The sequence below is a fragment of the Typopeltis vanoorti genome, chromosome 24 (genome assembly GCF_054136105.1).
Source record: "Typopeltis vanoorti isolate ZY-2024b chromosome 24, IOZ_Tvanoo_1.0, whole genome shotgun sequence".
Classification (NCBI taxonomy): Eukaryota; Metazoa; Arthropoda; class Arachnida; order Uropygi; family Thelyphonidae; genus Typopeltis; species Typopeltis vanoorti.
This window is the reverse complement of record NC_143572.1, coordinates 79,030,906-79,051,561: the sequence shown is the minus strand read 5'-3', so window position 1 is coordinate 79,051,561 and position 20,656 is coordinate 79,030,906. Positions and strand designations below refer to the sequence as shown.

The window sequence follows — 20,656 nt, the reverse complement described above, 5'->3', positions numbered from 1 at the left end:
CATTGGCAAATACTTGAGTGAGACAAGGATAATTTGAATTTTATTTGAAACATTAATACAAAACGATTACATAATATTAATTGAATGTTTGCAATACAGGGATATCATAGAATAAAACAGTGTATAAAAACACTTTTAAATAACTGCCTTCCGTACTTTCTATGCTAACAGAAATTATTATCATAGCGATGGCACCTACCACAATATGGCTGAACGAGTGCCCTTATTAAGCTGCGCTGTGAGCGAGGCTGCTTCTATGCTAGACATTGTTGCAGGTACTGAACCGACCGATACAATTCAAAAAATAAAACCGCCAGTAGTCGGTCAGTGAAACTTTCCTTCAAGAGGATCTTATTTCGAAGGTGGCAGCAAAACTTAAGAAAAAAATGGAACCTCTGAAGTGACTTTGGAAAATGCCTGCTGGGTGTCAGCAGGTTTCCGATACAGCATAGTTCATCAATGCATAGCATTAAACATTGTCTGCAAGAGTTCAATTTTTGCGTGACATTAAAATCAATTCTGTTCGCACTGTTCTGAGACTGTGGTGTTTTTGGAGGTTTGTAAGGGAGCTTAGAGTTGAAAACATAGAACTACCCACGTCACAAGTGAAAGGTCTCTCATCAGTAGTATGTGTTCTTAGATGTCGATTCAGGTTGAACCTCTGTGAAAACCTTCTTTTGCAAATTTCACATTTAAATGGTTTATCTCCGGAGTGAACTCTTTCGTGCCTTGTCAGCTGAGACAAGTATAAGAATTTCTTGTGGCAAATTTTGCATGAAAAAGAGTAATCTGTCGTGTGCCTTTGCATGTGTTTTTTAAGATATCCTGATTCAGAAAAGTGCTTGTCACATACTTTACAGGAAAAAAGGTTCTCTTCAGTTACATGATGGCATGTTTGGTGACTTTTAAGGGATTGTAGAGTAGAAAAAATACAGGTGCACATGTCACAAGTGAAAGGATTCTCACCAGTATGCAGTCTTAGATGTCTTTTCAAACTGTAACGCTCTGAAAACCTCTTGTTGCAAATTTCGCATGGAAAAGGTTTCTCTCTGGTGTGAACTCTTTCGTGTCTTTTCAGCTCATATGAATAGAAGAATTTCTTCGGACAGATTTCACATGCAAAGGAGTTATCTGTGGTGTGCCGTTCCATGTGTTTTTTTAAGATAGTCTGATTCAAAAAATTGCTTACCACATATTTTACGCAAAAAATGGTTTTCTTCAGTCGGTTGATGCAGTTTCTGTTGATTTTTAAGGGACTGTAGACGTGAAAACATTGAGCCACACACCTGACACGTGAAAGATTTGTGTGAGATCCGAGATGTAACTTAAGGCATTTTCTATAGCCATCTGATTTCCTACAAATTTCACACTCATACGGCTTCTCTTTTCTCGTGAACTGCTCTGATGCGAAGAAAGGCTTTCTTTCGGGAGAAAAAGGCTTCGTCACATATTTCACATGTGAAAGTTTTCTTCAAATGCACATTAAGTGGCGTTTTGGTGTCTGAGAGAGACAGACAATGTCTTTTGACATATTTGGAATTTAAAACACCTAGAATTTGGAATTGAAAAGGTGTTTTCTTGCATTTTTTGCACTTGATTTCCGATGTGTTTGTGTATACAAGTTTGTGTATCTTCAAATAACAAACTGGAAAACCGCCCGTCGCATATTTCACAAGTCAAGTTTTTCACTGCAGTGAATTGTAGCCTTGTGCCTCTAGTGTGTAAGCGAGTAAAAAGGGTCTTATTGCAATTTTCACAAGGAAATAGCTTCTCGTTACATTGTTTTCAGATGCTGTCGAACATTTGCGGAATCAAATATATTCTGGCATGTCCTACAGAAGAACAGTTTTTCTTCTTCTTCCAAATGCAGTTTCTGGTTCTTCTTTAGGCTGTTATGGCAATGAAAGTTTTTACTTCATTTTTTCAGATGACGGTTTACTACTGGAGTCTGTTGTTGTTTGACTGCTATGAATTGTCTTGTTCATTTTAAGATGATCTGATCACTTAAAGGCTTTGAGGCATACTTTGCACATAAAGGTTTTTTTTTTATCCCACTAATTATTGTGCATGTTCTGATGTCAGTTTAGATTACTCTAATATACAAACCGAGTCTTGCATCACTAACATGCGAAACACTTTGTTTTCATCTCAATTAAAATATTTCACTACGAAATGTGATTTAGCCCTGTTCACTGTTGCTGGAGGGAATTAGTCATACTTTTTGAATTTGGGTCGTCAATTCCATTGTCATTTTGATGATTTTCCCTTAAGCCACTAGAAGTGCAACCTCTTCGGAATTACTCAATTTTTATCTCGCTAATCCAGCACGAAATGTTTCCCACAGGTTAACAGTTTTCATATATTGCTGCTTGTCTTTAGGTTTTAATGCTTCAGTAGGCAAAATATCTCATGGCAACATTCATAATCTGTAAAAAAAACGAAGTAATTAATGCTAAATTAAAACTTCATTTAGTAAATAAAACATTCAACATCTTAACTATTATTGAGAATAATAGTTAATATTCTCAATATTAACTATTATTTAATAGCAATTAATATGAATTTTAATCTAGAAATTTAATATTTTTAATGAATAATGGAAACAAAAATAACGCTAAAACTTGCAATGGAACAGTGAATACTATCGCTGTTTAAAGTGATGATTGCACTAACAAACCCGTGGCCTTTAAATTTACGTTATTTCTGTCTTTTCTCTTTAACAGTTTTACAACATCATCCGATTAATGTGAAATCTTCCTGTAAGAATGAATATTTTGGTTGTCCTCTTTCTTTCTTTCTGGTTTCTCCCCTTCTAGCATGTTTATAATCCATTCATTGTCTCCTCATGTATGTTAGGAGATGATCTTGAATTCTCGACTGTTTTATTTCTTACAAGAATTATTCGTTAGTTTATACAAAGTATAAAAGTACTAATCTTACAATTAACTCATCTTTTTTTTTCTTTAATACTTCTTTCGGCATAGTAAGTTTTCTTCGTATTTTCACCACACATCTTGGATAATTCCTTTGATATGACTTATTTTACTTGATCATTTTCCCCTCTAATTACAATTTTATCTTCAACTTTTTTTTTTTTTTTTTTTTGACACTGTCACCATTATTTTAGTTTTTGTTTCATTTATTTTTAGTCAATGATCAGACAAAACCTCCTACATTCTATTTAATAACTCTTTTAAGTCCTGTTGATTTTCAAATAATACAGCTACAACTTTGATATAAATCAAATACTTGATGACCCTAATCAATCAAGATGGTGTAATGATATGACATCTTTTATCTATTTTTTATTACTGTATATATTTTATTCTGTATCTATAGTATCTCGTATATAACTTTACCATATATCTCTTTATACAGTATTCGTCGGTTGATTCTTTTTCTTCTCTATTTTGCACGCAATCCTACCTTCCGAAATCTATATTCCTTTCTCCTGAGAGCAATGGAAATATTTATTTAGATTTTCGACTGCGCTATCCATGCCGTGATATGGTGCAAGAAATATAGCACTTCCAGTAGGTTACTAAATCTTTCACAACAAAATTACTTTATCGTCCTCAAGTTATCAATTTGCTTTGCAGTCTTGGCCCTTTTACTCACTTACTATTTATACCAATGCTTCCCGTTTAGGTTTGATTTTATTTAGGATCAATGCATTGCAATTAAAATAAGATCAGGCAAAAACTTCGCTTAAATGCAACATAGGATTTAACAGTCAACAAACAGGCATATATTTTACACTAGAAGACAGGGGATGATCCTCTGTAATTCTCAAAAATCTCTAAAACAAACATGCATATATCTCTACTTCAATTAATACAAGGCACACATCATGTTATCTGTCTAGCTTAAAGAAATATCATCAATATTTGGATAATCAGTGTTAAGGACATGTTACGATCAATATAACAATTTGTAAAGTTAGTCAAGAAGAACCATACATGATTATATACAGGCGTTAGATTAAATCATAACCCAAAATATTTTCTAGGAATTAGCTATACTTATTCTTAGATGCAATCAGCAAATACCAGACAGAACAAGTCTCTAAAAGATACTCATGCTATTAATGTCCCTCTCACATGAATTTCTTAGTTCATTAACCTATCCTTATAACGTCATACAGTCTAAAAAAAAACATTATTTTAACTCACATGGGCTGTCTTCTGTTTCTATGTGAAAAAACTCCCTTAATCTCTAGAAGTCCCGTCTTATATTCCATCCGTTCCGAAACCCGGGGTTCAGTTTTCTAAACCCCATGCAACTCCTTGTGTGCACTGACGCGAACCCCTTACATTATCATGTGATTCCTGGTTCTGGAAATTTAGACAAGCCCTTTCTTCTCCCTCTTGCTGTTCTAATCTGATTAAGTGAGCCAGAAGAACATTCGTTTTAATCTTGCCACCCCTTTTTTGCATTGACTTTGAGGTCACTTAGGGTTGAAGTTGTAAACAAAATTTCAAACAGCTTTTCGAAGGGCGTTTCATCAATTTTGCATCTTTTGTTTTAAAGAGATAGCTAATTCCCGTTGGGCTGTATACATGCTACATACAATACTAAATATTAAGAGAAAAGACTATTTACAGGTGCTCTGGGTTCAGACTAACTGTAAAAACTCTATGCGTTCGTTATACAAAATTTATTCTTGCATCGAATTTTTACAATGGAATCGGGGAAGATATCCTGTAGACACGCCACAACAGTTATTACAAATTCAGCAGGTATTTCATCTGTTGTAGATTGATTTTCCAGACAGAAATTCATTGATAACTCTTTAAACTTCTGGTCATGTTTACTCCATGTCATAAGTCTTCAAGATATTCATTCCATCTCCCTTTCTGTTACAAGTAAATAATTTCCACTTTTTTAATTTTTTTTAAATATCCGCCTTCTTAACTTTGTTTCGGAATGAACTGGAGGTGTGAGTAGCAATTATGCGGTATTCCTTATCAGCACGTTTTCACATTTCAGTTTATATTTAACTTCTCTATGTTTCTTTATCCAATTCTACTTCGCTTTTTTTTTTAAAAGTCTTCTTTAACCTTGCTTCATAGTCCTCGATTCGGCATATTCAAGTCATCCTGAAGGATTTCCATGTCTGTTTTATTTACTCTTGTCATCATGAAATTATCATTATCAACAAAATAACTTAATATCCCTCATTAAATTACCTTCAGTATCATTAATGGAGAAATTAAACAGGAATGGACTGTTCTCTAGAATGCAGAAGAAGTGAGCCTTGCGACACATCAGTGGTCACCAACTTAATCTTTGACTACACACCACCATACATTATTCTGATTTCTCTCTGAAAACCATCATCCTATCCATTTTACCAAACACCCAATCCATCACCTATACACAGACATAATGTCCTCTAAAAGATTAATTTTCTGCTTCTGGTATGGATTTGTCTCTAAGTAATGGCAATACCTTGCCTTCCTTCCTTCCACTCTCCTGAAACTCCACCACATCTAACACGTCAGTTGCACATCACAGGCAAAGGAAACATGCGCTGATCCGATATCCCACCAGTTGCAAAATCTCAAGTGGTAGATCCCACCAGTTGCAAAATCTCAAAATCTTACCCACTAGGAAGAGAAAGATATACCTCAATTTCTTTTGCATTCCTAACCAGGTTGGTAATCATTCTTGCCTGTACTTATTATCAACTATAAGTATTAATCAAAGAACTGAAAATCCAAAGTTTAATAAATGTCTCTCAAACTTGATTTTCTATCTATTATTTATTTAGTGTTGTATTTTATACAATTTCAATAGTAGTGAATTAGGAAATTTTAATCTAATATATCGTGAGAATTTAAATCAAAATAATAAATAACGAGAAACATAAGTAAAAACTTAATCTTTCCGAATCAATATCTGTACATGGGCTGTATTCAGGATACCAGAATTATTGCATTGATGCTACAAATAGAATACCACTTCAGCAGTTTTCCCTTACACTGCTGTGATATATGTTGTTCCAGTCTGGTATTGACGAACACGTTCATGTTATCTGAGTATGATATAGATTAGATACTTGCAGGAGCTGAGCATTCCTATGCCATTTTTAAATCCCAGTGCTCCTGAAAAATACATTATCCAAATGGTTATTTCCTCGTGATATATTAGAAAGTAATAAATTCACCCATTCTTCTGTTATGATGCTCCATTCCTGTCGTGTAAATGAAATAAAAGCATTTCTCTGCTTTCAAATATGCTGAGGATTCATTCAATGCCAACACATGTGCTACTTTGTTTTTCTCTTTAGTTCTGCTTATTCTTGCATATTCTACTTTTCCTTAAACTATTCATTTAACAAAAGAATCAAGAAGTACTGAACAAGTAAATGAATGAAATGATTAAATATCCTCGATCTAGTTAATTCTTGTCATTTTAAGTGGATGGTCTGGAAGACACTAATGGGGAAAATAGTTGCACTTCCAGCGTTACTCTCTATAAGATCAAATCAGCCCGCGCTAGTCACTCCATGAAATAAACAGCAGATGGCAGCACAGAAAGTCTTCATAAATTTCGCCATCCATTGTGATACTGAGGAGGAAAATTCGTTAAAAATAATGGAACAAAATCGAAGCAATGTTGAGAAATTGTTTATGCATATATTTCCTTTATAAAAAGTTCTTGTTCATAATGAATTTAAAAACATTTCACTTCTCTCAGTCGTTTTTTCAAACTGCTGGTGTTACAGTTGTTGATAAAAAGAAATCTGTAGTAGGAATATCCAAATGAATGCAATACAGCTAATCATGTCCATATGGCATCCATTTTAATTAGGATGGCATACTTGAATTAGCATTTATTAGCATATACAACACTATTCGAAACTTCCCAGCCGTCACCTGCTGTATTATTCAGAGAATTCAATGGCGGTACTTGAACTCCTACATCTTTCAACACTTAAGATGTTGGTGAATGAAAGAAAATTCTTCAAGTTGCTCTGAAATACGTGTCTCCAATCTATGAGCCATCTTAAAAGGAGATGATATTCCGTTTGACCATTTCAGATGGTAGTGATTAGCGAATTCTCAATCTTTTCTCACGGTTTGGAATTCAGATCTTTACTATCATATTTTCATATGTTGTATTATGCAGGAACCTTTTATTAGATTAGTACAAGTCCTATGGGGAAAGAGAAATGAGTTCGAATCTTGCAGACTACATGGGTTTGACACAAACATTTGGGAGATGAATTTCATTTGCCGATACAAGACCTCGGCAGAGCTAGCAAGGGGTGTGATGTAGCTTCAAAAATTTCCATCTCCACTATCTAGACCACTGTTTCAGGACTATAAAAATCAATCAAAACACAGAATTATAATATTAATAAACAATGCGAAAAGATAATTAGACAACGTGAGGTACTAAACTACTGAAAGTTTGCAAAACCTTTCGTGTAATGGGAGCAAGAAAAAAAAAAAAAGTCTGAATACTTTAAAAGCGTGGAATCATGAATTTAAAGGAATAAATAGCAGGATAGAATGAATGCACAGCATTTTCTCAAGATTTTGAGATGTAACGGTTTCATGCAGTTAGTAATGGAGGTAATGCTGTGGAAAGGGTCATAAATTTGTTAACCACACTGGATAATGAGAGGGTGGACGATATACCAACTTTCAGACTGATTCCAGTAAACATCTAAGATAAGAGGAACTGTGTCCATCCTTCAGATACAATGCTATAAAATACTTGAAAATCAACTTGAAAGAGTATTATGAATAAAAAAAAAAAAAACTTGAATAGTAGAGATCAAAAGATAGTGGCAAATATTTGGTTGAGATGGCAAGAGCTCTACAACACAGGAGACGGTGTGAAGTGGATGAACAGAGAAAATACCCAAAGCAATAACATCACATAGGGAGATGAATAATATTTGGCAGTCACCTTATTTCTATATCGTGATACTGCTAGATTTTGCTAAAGGATTTGACAGGATACACCATGGAATACTGTTATGCAAATTAGAACAAATGGTGATAAGTATTAATCTGGTGATGTGGATAATGGAATGGCTCATGGACAGATAACAAAAGAGTAGTGTATGGAGAAGCAGGGTCCAGGATGAAACAGATGACCAGTGGTGTGTCTCAAGGCTCTGTGTTTGGACCATTATTGTTTAATCTGTACATAAATGACATAGGAAATTACTTGAAAAAAGATATTCAGTTCCTTGCTGATGACGCAAACCTGGGTAGCACAATAATTAACCAAGCTTATGTAGACAGCTTGAGAGGATGAGTTATATAAGCTAGCAATATGGGCAAAGGATAATGTGTGTCAATTCAATGTGGAAAAGTGTAAATTTATGCATTTTGGAATTAAAAAATTACAAGCAATATATCATACTGACGGAACTGTACCAAAAGAGATTGATATGGCTAGAGACTTGGAGATGTTGGTGGAGAGGGAGTTGAAGTTCAGAGGTCATTGTAAATCCTTGTAGTGTTATCTGAAATAGTGCAAGTTGTACGGTCAGTTTTTCTTCCAGAACTTCCTGGAAGGAAAAAAATCCTACTTGCCTGTGATGAAGGTCGACTATCTGGAGAACACCTTCAAAAAAGGTCTGGAAAACCCTACTCGGCTATTAGAATCTTCTAATGTAGTCACTGCCGGTGCCCCGATGTAATCTTAAGTTGTGCGACCATTACATTTTTTTTTTCTTTTTAATGTACTTGAAATTTCACGGTTATAAAATCCAGAACTATATTTTGTGTAAAATTGTGTACTTTGAACAATATACATTAACCTCCCACCTGCACCTTGCCAGGATGTCTCTATATGCAAAACAAAATCTAGACATGATGCATGCCATCTTTTGAAATAACATGGATAAATTTGGCTTTAATGTTTATTAGAAGGTGCGATAATCCATACTGAAGAGAACACCAAACCAGATTATCTGCCTATCATTGTGCATCTGCACTGGAGTTGCCCGGAACAATAATAATAATCTCAGTTGCCTACAACAAGAAACGCAGTTCTTTGGTCCATGCTGGGTAACTGGGCTTTGTAATATTGGATAGACTATGAATATAGAAATTTTTATTTTTGTTTTCTCCTTTTATTGTACAATTTTTAAAGCCAGAACAAAAATCTTGCATACTTTCTTCACTTAAATACTGCATCACCTTGGAGAATCAATGTCATTTTTAATTACCGGTATTTCTTCCAATTTTGTCTACTCACTTCACGACAATACATTTTATTTCTTCTCGAGGAACATAATTCAAGATAATTATTCGAAATATTTTGAAGGAAAAAAAGTGGGCTGTTGACGTTCCAGATTGTTATTTTTATTCAAAATGAAATATCGTAGAATACTTTACAGATTGAAGAACGCGCTTTGACGGCCTTCCTTTATAGATAATATTATAAAAATCTTTAATGATTTCAAATGTAAAGTGTACATTCTGTGAAATGCAAAATTAGAAAAAAGTAGATAATGCATTTATAATCAAATTACTATGAATGGTTGCAGCAGTAGAGGCAGTGGTTATAATACTTCCAAACCAACGTAAAATTTTAATCATTTCTGTATAGGACATGTCTCAAATAATTTCGTTACACACACTCGGGTCTCTTTTTATGCGTATCTTTTGTATGCGGATTTGAAGTTATGCAATGCATAACTTGAAGATACGAGACCTTTCGACACTTCTGCACATGTCAACAGAAGGAGAATCCATTCCGATAATAGGGTAATCCAGCATTTCCCAGACTTTTTCTACGACGGAACACTTCACAAATCCTGAAATTTTCATGGAACACCTTGGTTATTTTATAATGTATTAATTAATAATTAATTGTTAATTTAGCTGATTTTTTTATTAATTAATAATTGATCAATTAATAATGGATGGTTAACTGAGTTTTTAAAAAGGAATGCACTTCATAATGTAAAGATAACATGAGAAGTTGCAGCAGCAGATAACAAGCAGCCAAAAATATTGCAGATGGTGGATATTGTTCCAATCAAGTGTGTAACGCTGACGAAGCAGGTTTCTTTTGGAAGAAAATATTTAGTCGAACTTACATCACAAAGTCTGAGAAAAAAGCAAGTTGGTTTAAAGAAAGCAAAAATCAAGTAACGTTGTTGCTTTGTAGCAATGCATCAGCAGATCGAATGTTGAAACCCCTCATATTAAATCGATCTCTAAGAACACTTGCTCTAAAAGGCAAAGATCTAATAGCTGCCAGTACACTGGATGGCTAATACAAAGGTCAGGGTAACAACTGCTGTATTTACTGAATGGTTCAATAATTGCTTTGTGCCAGAAGTGGAACATATATGAAGCAAAAAGCTCTTGATTTTAAAGTTTTATTAATTGTTGACAATGCACCAAGTCATCTGAATTTAGAACATCCAAATGTGCAGGTAGTGTTTTTTTCCACCCAATACAACAAGCATTATGCAGCCATTAGGTGAAGGCATAATTGCTACTTTTAAAAAATATTACGTTAAGCACACTTTTAAATTTATATTGAATAAACTAGAAAATGAATCATTAACAGTAACTGACGTTTGGAAAAAATTTTCTATTTGGGACTGCTTAAATCATGTTGCATCTGCTATCGCTGAAGTAAGACCACAAATTTTAAATGCTTGCTGGAAAGCGCCTTGGTCTGGATGTATTGCAAACAGTGCAACCTTGCAAACATCTACATTATCAGATGAAATCATTACATTAGCACATGAAATTGGTGGAGAAGGTTTTGATACGTTTAGCCAGAATGATGTAGACGAATTGCTTGTGAATAATGCCTTAAGTGATGATGATATTATTGGATATCGATTAACTTTAGATATCGTCGAAGATCCAGAAAATGATAGTGAAACGTAAGAAAAACCTGCCCCTCCCCTTTCACTGAAAATATAATTCACGGTCTTGAACTCTGCAGTAAATTGGAAAATCATTTTCTTATTAATGAACAAATTCTGAACGAGCATTTAAATTCCAACATGAGCTGAAGAAATGTATGTCTGGATATCTCGAGCTGTATAAAAATTTAATGAAATCATCATCAGTGAAATCAAAGTTTAATAACTGATATTTAACTGATTTTTTTCTTCTGACATTGTCAGGAAAAAAAATCAGCACAGAATGAGAGTGACGCTAATTCTGTTCATGAAGAACCATTTGTCTTTACCATACAGATCTGATGCTCTCACTATCTCTTCTGGTGATAGAAGCGATTTTGCACCAGTTCACAAACATTGCCGAATATTGCCTAATAGCGATGATAATTCCGATGACAAAATGTAAAAAAAAAAAAGAAAAAAAAATGTCTTTTCAATAAAATTAAATGAATAAATCTTTAAAACAAACTTAGGCATTCTTATTTTCCTGAATTTTCATAAACGTTTTTTATGCGATTTTAGGTTTATTTTCATTTCATTGCTTCAGTATTATGAGGTTTTAGAAAATTATGGAACATATCCCTAATTTTTCAACGTAAGTTAGGCCTCTTTTATACGATTTTTTTATATGCGGGTTTCTGTGGAATGTATGTACCACATAACAAGAGACCCGACTGTATGTACCAGGTGATTCAAAAGTAACAGAAAAAGTAAAAATTCAATAATTCGAAAAGTATAGACAGTAGAACCATGCAGTTTTCACAGAAATGCAGAGAAAGACACATGATTTTTTTTAATAACGAAAAATTTTATTACCAGAATAGTTACATTTGACACCGATTATGTCAGTAGTTTGTGCAGTGACGCAGCACATTTTACAATGCAGCTAGGATTACAAATGTTCAATGTGATGGCCATCATTCATGAGAATGGAAATCAGACATGGGACGACACCCTGCAAAGCATCGAAGAGGGTTTCAGCTGTAATTCCTTTCACATGATGGCAAATAGCTTCTTTCAATATGGCCAATGACGTTGGCCGACCTCTGTACACCTGCGACTTCAAGTAGCCCCATAACCAAAAGTCACAAGGTGTAAGGTCTGGAGATCTTGGTGGTCATTCGTGCAGGAAAGAGCGACTGAGGACATGGTCATCAACTGTCGATCGCAGTAGGTGCTGGACAGGACCTGTGATGTGTGGAGGTGCTCCATCCTGCATGAATGTTACACTATGGAGCGCTTGCCTCTCTTGCAAGGAGGGCATCATGCTTTCTCTTAAAAACACTGCATAACACTCACCCGTGACAGAAACAGTTTGAAATGTACCATTGTGGACTTCCTCAAGGAAAAAGGGGCCTATAATTAATGACGCAGTGAACTCACACCATGCTGTCACATTTGGCTGATGCAAAGTAGTTTCCACAATTGCGTGTGGGTTCTCTCTCGCCCAGATGTGGCAGTTGTGCACATTTACACTTCCATTAAGCGAAAAGTGTACGTCAGCCCACAGGACATTTAACAGCCAGTCGGCGTTGTTTTCCATCTGTAGAAAAGCCCCTTAATTTGCAAATTCATGACGTCTCTCGAAACCTGTTGGTTTCAGTTCCTGTACACATTGGATTTTGTAAGGATACCTCTTGAGGATGATCCTGAGTGATCGCCACACAGTCCCGTACAAAATGCTAGTTCGTCTTGAAATTTCACGTGCACTGCATTCCCCATGTGCGGAAGCTGCCGATTGTGTGTCAGTCTTGTGATCGACCTTGTGCACAACTGCAAGTTTTTTTGGGTCTCCCGCTTCTTGCATGTGCTTCCAAAATGCCAATGTCCTCAAACCTTTTCATCAGAGCTATCAGTGAGGAACAAGACATCAGTCCCTTTCCACTTCTAATACCCCGCATCAAATGATAGGTGTGCCACACTCTATACTTTTCGAATTATTGAATTTTTACTTTTTCTGTGACTTTTGGATCACCAAGTATATTTATTTATTTATGTTGCTTCCATCCATGAAAGGTTAACAGCGTGGCATGCATATTTCCATGCATCGTAGTAGTGCAAGGTAAAATAAAAAGTAATGTTCAATCCTGATTTATTGCAATAAATTTTGCTTCATAGGATTGTTTTTTTTTTTTTCTCCAGAATATTTTAATATAATTGTTTAACACAAGCATGGAATAGGCCAGGTCCTCTCATCCCCCACACCAAAAAGGAAATCTGCAAGCTTCTGCAACACATGCACTGTTTTGTTTTTTTAATTCAAAAATTTCTCTCTTTTTAAACAACTGCATCAAATAAGTTATAAGTTTCCGATAACAAAACTGATATTGTGATTATTACCAATGAAGAAATTAAGCCGTCTTCTTCTTGAAGGCAAGAAGAGAGGACGGCTAAGAGGAAAACAAAGCAAAAGTGGGACGAGTCAAGAGCAGAAGAGGACAGATGATTACAGAGAGGAAAAGCGAGAAGCCAAGAGAGTTGTTGCACAAGTGAAGGCCATGGCATATCAAGACCTTTATGATCAATTAGAAACAATGGAAGGACAGAGAAATTTATCGACTGGCAAAATGTAGAAATAAGGAATCAAAGGACATCGTACATGTGAGGCAGATCAAAGACTCTGGAGGAAGAGTATTAAGGACGGATGTAGATATAAGAAACAGACTGAGAATATACTTTGAAGGATTTTTGAATGAAGAAAATGCAAGGACTCGCACAGAAGATGGGGAGCCTTATGAGGAAATGGTGCAGAACATTAGTAGAGTGAAAGTGAAGGAAGCCATAAAGGCGTTGGGGGAAGAGAGAATTGACCTGATGTGGGACATGTTTATGAAAGTTTGCCAACAGGAAAATATACCTGAGGGATGGAGGGAAAGTACTTTTGTCCTCATCTACAAGAGTATAGGGGATGCACAAGACTAAGAATTACAGCGGAACAAAGTTGATGTCCCACACAATGAAAATCCTAGAAAGGGTTTTTAATGGAAGACTGAGGAAAAAGGTGCAGATTGCGAAGGAGCAATTTGGCTTCGTGCCTGGTCGATTAGACGACAGATGTTATCTTTGGATTACAAGAGATGATGGAAAAGTTTCAATAGAAGCAAGGGGACCTATATCTGGTATATATTGATCTCGAGAAAGCGTATGATAGAGTGCCAAGGCAGGAAGTCTGGGGGTGTCTGAGGGAGAAGATACCAGAGAAATATGTCAGGTTGGTGCAGGAGATGTACAGAAACGTGAAGACAAGAGTTCGAACCTTCCTGGGAGAGACAAAGTTTTCCAGTGACAGTTGGCTTGCATCAAGGGTGAGCAATAAGAAAGGATCATCTGAGAAATGACTATCTAAGGGGAATGTTGAAAGTTACGAACATAAGAGCAAAGATACTGGAGACAAGGTTGAGATGGTTTGGTTATGTGATGAGGAGGGAGGGTGTATGTGGGAAGAAAGGTCATGCAGATGGATGTGCAGGGGAGGAGGAAGGTCTAAGAAGAGATGCAGGGAAATGGTGGAGGACTTGAGGATGAAGAACTCAGATGTGGCTGCAGCCCAAAACAAGATAGTGGAGGAGACTCATCACAAACAGCGACCCTACTTAAGTGGGAAAAGCTGCAGTAGAAGAAGATTTTAAAAAAGTATTGTATCAGACAGTAAAAGAAATCTCAAAATTTCTATTTAGAATATAACTGAAAACAAAACAAGATTGCTGATGTATTATGCAACACTGTTTGAGACTCTTTAGTGTCACTGCTAAAGAAGTCGTCCTTCTTTCACAGTAGCTTTTAGCCTTTACCTGCAGCTGAGGAGAAGATTGTTAAGACAAAAGTTATTTCCAGCAGCGGTAAAAGTCGTAATATTTGGAAATTTAAGGGAAAAAAACTAACCCTACTGAATTTTCTTTTTTTGTTGCACAGATGTAAAACGGTTTTTAAATGGTGAAAATATAGAATATAATTTCTAAAACTTAGAATAATGTCAACAAACAGCTGAACAAATGATTGTAGTGCAAAAAAGAAAAAAAAAAGTCAGGAATTAGAAATATCTGCTTCAGTGGGTACAATATTACTGACTAACTTCTTTTAACAAACGGTAAAATGAAGTAATGGATATTGAACACTGTTTCTGAAAACATTCAAACCATTAGAAAATAAGATAGAGTAGTTATTTATAATTCATTTCCAGGAGTAACATTATAAAATAAAAAAATCATTAAACCAAAAATTTGGTATACAACATAAAAAATAAATATAAAGAAAAAATAAAAACTTAAAGAAATGCATATATTCTTCTTTAATTTGTGAAGTCATAGATTAAATTTCTTACCTCTGAAAGAAAGAACTACACATTCGTGGTGTGTTTAGCAGTCAACAATTAGATGATTTACAAACTGAGCAGGATACACGTGCACATCTCATGTCCTAACTGGCGAATGCAAGCTGCAGGTATAAAAAGAAATTCAGTAGCGTCCCCTTTAAACAGATACCTCGGGCAAAAGCTCGGCTTCTCTAGTGTTTCCACCAGCCCTGTACTACCCATAACGAAAGGCAAATTGCAGTTTTTGCAAAATATTAAAAGTTGCAGTATTTATTACAATAATACTGTAAAAATGTAATAATATCTAACTATAAATTACAAACTACAGTAACTATTATTAATATATTGTACAAAAAAAGGAAAATTTGTATGAATATCATTGTAAAAAAAAAATCAATATATTTTATATATTAAATGCATAATATATCCTCATAATTTTTGTACTAAAAATTGAATTTTTTTTTATAGTAATCTAATGTGGATCCTTGTAAAATAGCATGTTGGAATGTCGCTTGAGATGATTATTGTATACATGTAAATATTTTTAAGATCAATAAAAAAAAAAAAAAAATATATATATATATATATATAATTATTATAGGCATCTCCATGAAGTAAGAAAACTTACCATGAGAAACCCGAACTATCCACACATCATCTATCATACTTCTTTTTGAATTCATTCAGAGATGAAACACTCAAAATGAAGTCAGAAAATGCACTCTCCAAGAGAGGAGTACTGCCCTCACATTGTTGTTAATTAGTTAATCACACTCTTACTTAATTTCTAGGGATGACATCTTGTTCTTCCACCACGATTCTACTGGTGAAATACTTCCCTCTTATAAAAAAAAGTCTTATAAAAAACTTTTATAGGATTGATAAAGACAATATATGCCAAGGAGACACGTTTCTATCATATCCCCCTCTTCTCTGCATATCGAACTAACCTCTGTACTCCATACACTCTCAATCTATCAATGTAGGGAGCATTTCTTACACCACTCACCAAACTGCTCACTTTGCTCTGAATCTTTTCTTTCCCTTGCTCATCTCCAAGTAATTCAGGCTACCATACCTGACTACAGTAGCATCTTTATCTCTGCATATTATTGTGTTCTTCAATAACTAAGTAATGCTATGAGCTAGCTTGGACACTTATTAATATGCCCTCGGAACTTCAACTCTCTACCCACTACCACCTCAAAAGTCCCTGGTTTCATCAATCTTTTGGCGTACACTTTCATCAATGTGGTAGAGAGCTTGTAATCTTTTATGCCCAAATTACAGTCAGGTCTATTTTTATGCGTTACATACGTTCCACAGAAAACCGCAATACGTTCACATAAAAAAAAAAATCTCACCTAAAAAGCCTAAACTTACGTTGAAAAATCAGGGATATGTTCCATAATTTTCTAAAACCGAACCAATGAATTAAAATAAACGAAAATCGCATAAAAAAAGTTTATGAAAATTCAAGAAAATAAGAATGCCTAAGTTTGCTTTAAAGCTTTATTCATTTCATTTCATTGAAAAGTAACATTTTTTTAAAAATTTTTTCATCAGAATTATCGTTGCTATTAGACAATATTCAGCAACATTTGCAAACTGCTGCAAAATCACTTCCAACAGCAGAAGAGATAGTGAGCACATCAGATCTGTATGGTAAAGGCAATGGTTCTTCATAAACAGAATTAACTTCACCCTCATTCTGTGCAGATTTTTTTCTTCTGAAAATATAATCAGTGATTAAACTTTGTGATAATGATTTTACTGTTTTATACAGCTCGCGATATCTAGACATATAGTTCTTCAGCTCACGTTGGAATTTAAAGGCTTCTTCAGAATTTGTTCAGTAACAAGAAAATGATTTTCCAATTTATTGCACAGTTCAAAACCTCAAATTATATTTGCAGTGCGTGTGTGTGTGGGGGGGTGGGACAGGTTTTTCTTACGCTTCACTATAATTTTCTGGATCTTCGATGATATCTAAAGTTAATCGATATCCAATAATATCATTGTCACTTAAGGCATTATTCGCAAGCAATTCGTCTACATCATTCTGGCTAAATGTATCAAAACCTTCTCCACCAATTTCATGTGCCAATGTAATGATTTCATCTGATAATGTAGATGTTTGCATGGTTCCACTGTTTGCAATACATCCAGACTAAGGCGCTTTCCAGCAAGCATTTAAAACTTGTGGTCTTATTTCAGCGATAGCAGATGCAACATGATTTAAGCAGTCCCAAATAGAAAATTTTTTCCAAACGTCAGTTACTGTTAATGATTCATTTTCTAGTTTATTCAATAGAAATTTAAAAGCATGCTTAACGTAATATTTTATTAAAGTATTAATTATGCCTTGATCTATTGGCTGAATAATGCCTGTTGTATTGGGTGGAAAAAAACACTACCTGCACATTTGGATGTTCTAAATTAAGATGACTTGGTGCATTGTCAACAATTAATAAAACTTTAAAATCAAGAGCTTTTTGCTTCATATATGTTCCACTTCTGGTACACAGCAATTATTGAACCATTCAGTAAATATAACAGTTGTTACCCAGACCTTTGTATTAGCCATCCAATGTACTGGCAGCTATTTTAGATCTTTGCCTTTCAGAGCACGTGTTCTTATACATCGATTTAATAGGAGGGGGTTTCAACATTCGATCTCCAGATGCATTGCTACAAAGTAACAATGTTACCCAATATTTGCTTGCTTTAAACCCACTTGCTTTTTTCTCAGACTTTGCGATGCAAGTTCGACTAAGTAGTTTCTTCAAAAACAATCCTGTTTCGTCAGCGTTACACAATTGATCGGGACAATATCCAAAATCTTCAATAATTCTGGCTAACTTCTCTTGAAAATTTTTGGCTGCTTCTTCCTCTGTAACCTCGCCTGTAGCCTTCACGTTATGAAGCGCATCCCTTTTTAAAAACCCGATTTACCATCCTTTGCTAGCCCAAAATTCTTTATCAGCCTGGGAAGTGGAAGCAGACGGCTCCAATTGCCTCATCTGTCCTTCTTTGAGTTAATTCTTCAATCCAAATTACAAGCGCTCGTTCCAAGTTTTCTAATAAAGCATGTCTTGAGTACGATGATAATTTGGCACTTAGTTTTGTGCCAGAAATGACAGATTTTCTTATTGCGACTTCATTCTTTTTAATTGCTCTTAAAGTAGATTCGCCTAAATTAAAATGTTTACCAATCACCGTAGATCCCTCTCCTTTTGCTAAGCGATCTAAAATTGCGATTTTCATTTCCAAAGAAATTTCTTTTCTTTGGTGCTTTTTTTTCTCCATTGGGTCAAATTTAATTAATTATTAAGTAATAATAATAAAAAAATCAGCTAAATTAACAATTAATTATTAATGAATACATTACAAAATAACCAAGGTTTTCCATGAAAATTTCAGGATTTGTGAGGTGTTTCGCTGTAGGAAAAGTTTGGGAAAACCTGGATTACCTTATTATTCTGCGCATATCAACAGAATGGATTCTCCTTCTGTTGATATGCGCAGAAATGTCGAAAGGTCTCGTATCTGTGGGGGGTGCACCACATAACTTCAAATCCGCATAAAAAGATACCCCAGTGTACATAACTTGGCACTTATCCGCACTGAACTGAAATCCTTTATCTTTTTCATATATTGTCAGCTTATTTAAATCCTCCTACAAGCACTCTACTTCAGCTTGATTAATTATTGTCTTCCCCAACTTATAATCATAATCAAACAACTGAAATAATAAAGAAAGAGGTAGTAAAATTTATCAATCAATGGGAAAACAGCTTTGAACGGCACCATTATCCTCCTCCTCTGGCAGAACTGTGCGTTACCTAGTCCTTGAATACGAAACTTCCATTCATTCCCCCCTCCAGTATCGTCACACCCGGTTGCGAACGGAGACGAGGTCACGCATAACCACTCGCACAGTTATGCGTCCGCTGTGATTTTCAGTAAATGCCCATGCTAACGAAATGATCGTTTGAAGGGAAAGATTTTTGAAATGGAATAATTCAAAACGTACTGCTGAGTCCTAACTTTCTTTGGTTGCATAACTGAGAGTTAAAAGACAACCCGACATGCAAATTTTAAGTTAATACGAATCCGTAGCGCACTGGTGTCAGGGCTGAGTGACATGCCTGCGACCGCTGTTTAGCAGTGGAATGCCTCCCGTTTTCCGACAACGACTTGACCGATGCGCTTGGTTGCTCTGTAAATTTTCATATAATACATCGACAGGTCAGCTTTCTGTCTTTTGATATTTTTTTTCACCTGACTTTCACTCAGTGCTGCGCAGTAAAAATGATAGTTTTTTTACAATTAGAGATTACCCACCTTATAATAGTCATGTTATCAACGGCTATTTCCTCGCAGACTTTGAAGGGTATCGCTTTCCTAAGATTAGTACGCGCCATGTACGTAGAACAAAAGATTATGGCAACTGTTGGTAGTCCTCGAGATATTTATCAGTAATATCACTTATAACTGTTATATCACTATATCAGCAATTATCAGTTATATCACTATGTAGGGTAGTTGATAAGGTAAATGAAACTAAAATTTACTTACTAATTTTGCAATTAAACACCTTAAAAATATTTAAATCAGGACCCTATCTCGCAGCTACGTTGCGATAGTTCGCAATCTGGCGTTCATTGCATTATATTACAGCAAACATGATGACCTGTGTGTTACAGTGCTATGCGCGACACCTGTCGGAGTTAAATTCAATCGGAGGCATAACAGTATTGTAATATAAAATATATATATTTTATGAATAATGATGAAGTGATTAATTCCTCAGTTTTCGAAGTTTGATATTTGAAGTGGAAGATCTTGAAGAAACTGGTGAAGAAAATAATTGCACTTTCATTTTCAGTGTCTCGGGAAGGTCTGAAACTAAGTCATTTACTAGCGGGTAGGCGGCAGAACAACAAAGAGTTTCCTACTTTAAGCGAGCCATAGCGAAACTGACGATCAAAATTCGTGAAAACTCACGGAACCGAAATCACCCAATAGTGAGTTATTTATGCAAATTCTTTACATAAATAACTCTTACATAATTTCTTCTTCAGGTGTCGCACTGATATGGTGGTCGGCTTTTTGAGAGCTCCTGAAAAGATTAGTAGTATTTTGTGTTATAATGCGCAATTTTACATAGTATTGTTTGCTTTTGTTTCTTGGTGTATCTGTGCAATTTTTGTGTGTTTTCTGTGTTATTTTAATTATTATTTTTAAGATAAGATATCGTACATATGGCACCGATAAAAAAAAAATGGTGGCCAGGTGGCCATGTTGTTTAAGAGTTTTGATGTAAACGAATTTATGCAATGTGCTGTCTGTGAGATATATGCTTTGCGAAGAGCGGTGGGAGTCTGGTTAGAGGGTGATAGTAGAATTAATATGTGCAGAAAGTGTAAGGAGAATGAGGATCT

At 35.1% G+C, this 20,656-nt stretch overlaps 1 long non-coding RNA gene across 1 annotated transcript; it reads right to left on the bottom strand.

Moving 5' to 3' along the window:
- Positions 1-1,158: 1,158 nt before the first annotated feature.
- On the bottom strand, positions 1,159-19,863 carry LOC150093430 (uncharacterized). Its single transcript, XR_016550436.1, has 3 exons — positions 19,791-19,863; positions 15,219-15,423; positions 1,159-2,426 (listed from the first exon to the last, which is right to left on the bottom strand). It is a non-coding gene; the product is annotated as an uncharacterized LOC150093430 (long non-coding RNA).
- Positions 19,864-20,656: the final 793 nt, after the last annotated feature.